Source organism: Myodes glareolus, chromosome 4, assembly GCF_982192425.1.
Source record: "Myodes glareolus chromosome 4, mMyoGla1.1, whole genome shotgun sequence".
NCBI lineage: Eukaryota > Metazoa > Chordata > Mammalia > Rodentia > Cricetidae > Myodes > Myodes glareolus.
The window spans coordinates 106,935,608-106,938,414 of record NC_142029.1 but is presented as its reverse complement, the minus strand read 5'-3'; positions in this window follow the sequence as shown (position 1 = coordinate 106,938,414).

The window sequence follows — 2,807 nt, the reverse complement described above, 5'->3', positions numbered from 1 at the left end:
TTTAAAATTGCATCAGCAGCAGTATATTTTGGGCAGCTGACTACTTTCATGGAAGTGTTCAGAAAGAAGTCTTGGGCCATGTAGTGAGATAGAGTGTCTGGAACACAAAAAGCCAATTCCTGTATCAAAAAAATTTTAAAAAAGTCAAGTTAAAATGTGAAATAATAAAATAAAAAAGATTTTTATTTTTATTTTGTTTTTGTTTTGTTGTTCTTTTTGTTTTGCAATGTAACCTGAAAATGAGTGAATTCAAGTCAACAACTTTCAATTTCCCAACTCCAGTAAGAATGTTTACAGGAAAGGCAGCAGACATCCACATCAAAGAAGTCCAGTGGAGCTGTAGCCACACCCTTTAGTGTTTGTTTTGCAAGGACACTGAGTTAGGAAAGGGTCTTGATCTTGAACAGGAGATTTGAAAACTCAAAACAGCAAGCAAACACCAACCAGGTAGGAAGAAATGACACAGAGGCAGGAGGACGTCAGTGAGTTCATGGCCAGTCTAACCTACCAAGGACTTCCCAGGACTGTTACATTGATAAACCCTGCCTCACAAAACAAAACACAAAGAAACCAGAAGAATTAGAAAAGTGTTCTTGAAAGACCACAAATCAACTAGATGCCACTTAATAGCAATCAAAGGTGAAATATAAAATGGAGAGAAATTCATTGAAGAAATCCAACCTGCTTTCTTGGTCAAAGCTGTACAGCCAATAGAACTAGAGGGAACATGTGTGTCCATCTCTCAATTAAAAAAAAGGCTAGAATCTCACATGATTATAAAAGATGAAAATCTTATGGCTGACATCATCCAGCCTCAAGTGAGACAAACTTGAGACAGTGCAACAGGAGACAGACAGTTGCCCAATGAACTCTGGCTATTCTCCTGGGGAAGTTGTGCCCCTGCCTGAGGATTTTAGGACAACTAAAATCCCTCTTATCTTTTTTTTGTTTTCCATCCCCCTCAGAGGACACCTGGATATTTGAAAGGATTTGGTTTTATTTCATTTAAGTAGAAGGTTTCTCAGATATAACTCTGAAAACACTAAAATGGAATAGCCAGTTTCTATTCAGTTCAGCTCAGTTTTCTACCAAAACCTCCTGTCTGGCATGTCTCTGTCTTTGTTGAGTTCCTGTCCTCAGAGCAGCCAAGAAACAGCTGGCAGTGGCAGCCATCTATAACTTTAATTTCAGCAGAACTTCCCCTAACCTGATCTTGTTTCTCTGTTCTGTCCTCAAATATGTGGGGGACTCTGAGCGGGCACTGACTTGCCAAACACATCCTTCTTTTCCTGATCTAATCATGCCTCTCCCCAAAAGAAAAAGGGAGGAGAAATCACTGAATGATGAGAACATTACTTGAATGAGAAAATGGGTAGATACCCTTAGGCTTAAAGGTGTATTATCTACAAAGTGCTAAAACTTAGAAGTGAGTCTTAGGAGAAATGTCATTGCACAGCTTCTTTCCAGATGTCTTCAAGTTGGTCCTAAACAACCTATTCATAAGATGGGACCTCAGAGCTTCAGTACAGAACATGTTTTCTGTTCAATTCAATCTTCAAGTGGTTTGATAAGGATTTTGTATTCTTGTTCTGTCAAAGATTATTCTTAGGGGTCATTTTTTTAAAATATAATTCAAGGAAGAATTTTTTTAAGAAGTATTTAGTGATTATATTTCTTTTCCCTTAGGGATAAAGAAATGGAGAAGTACTTTGAAGCAGTAAGTCACAAAAATAGAAGTAGGGAGGACATTTCAAAACACCAGGTCATTAAACTTCAGCTACAGGGAAACCCTGTCTTGTGGAAAAACAAAACAAAAAACAAACAAACAACAACAACAAAAACCTGAAGCCAGTGATCATTGCAAACATCTATATGCTCAGATACTGAGCCTGAGCAAGTTTGAGTGCCTCAGAATTGCGGATTTCATATGGATCACAAACTCTGCTCAAGTTACAGCTGTTAGTGTCAGTGTGAACCTTGACACACCAACTCTACTAGATTCCTGTCTGCTAGAAAAGCCAAAGAGCTAAAGTACCTTAGGTAACCTCTTCTGTGCCCCACCTTAAAGAATACTCTGCAAGCTACAGCACTGAAAACAGCCTGTTACTGGCTTAAGAATAAACAGGAGGACCAACGGAACTAAAAAGAAGACCCGGATATCAATCCACAAATCTTCAAACACCTGATCTTTGACAAAGAAGCAAAAACTATCAAATGGAAAAAAGGAAGCATATTTAACAAGTGGTGCTGGCATAACTGGATATCAACATGTAGAAAAATGAAAATAGACCCATATCTATCTCCATTCACAAAACTCAAGTCCAAATGGATCAAAGAACTCAACATAAAGCCAGCCACATTGAACCTCTTTGAAGAGAAAGTGGGAAGTACACTTGAATGCATTGGCACAGGGAACCACTTCCTAAATAGAACCCTAGAAGCACAGACACTGAGAGAAACAATATATGAGACCTCATGAAATGGAAAAGTTTCTGTAAAGCAAAGGACATGGTCAATAAGACAAAACAACGGCCTAAAGAATGGGAAACGATCTTCACTAACCCTACATTAGACAGAGGTCTGATCTTCAAAATACACAAAGAACTCAAGAAATTGGACATCAAAAGATCACATAACCCAATTTAAAAAATGGAGTACAGACCTAAACAGAGAACTCCCAACAGAGGATTCTAAAATGGCTGAAAGGCGCTTAAGGAAATGTTCAATATCCTTAGTCATCAGAGAAATGCAAATCAAAACAACTCTGAGAGTCCATCTTCTACCTGTAAGAATGACCAAGATCAAAA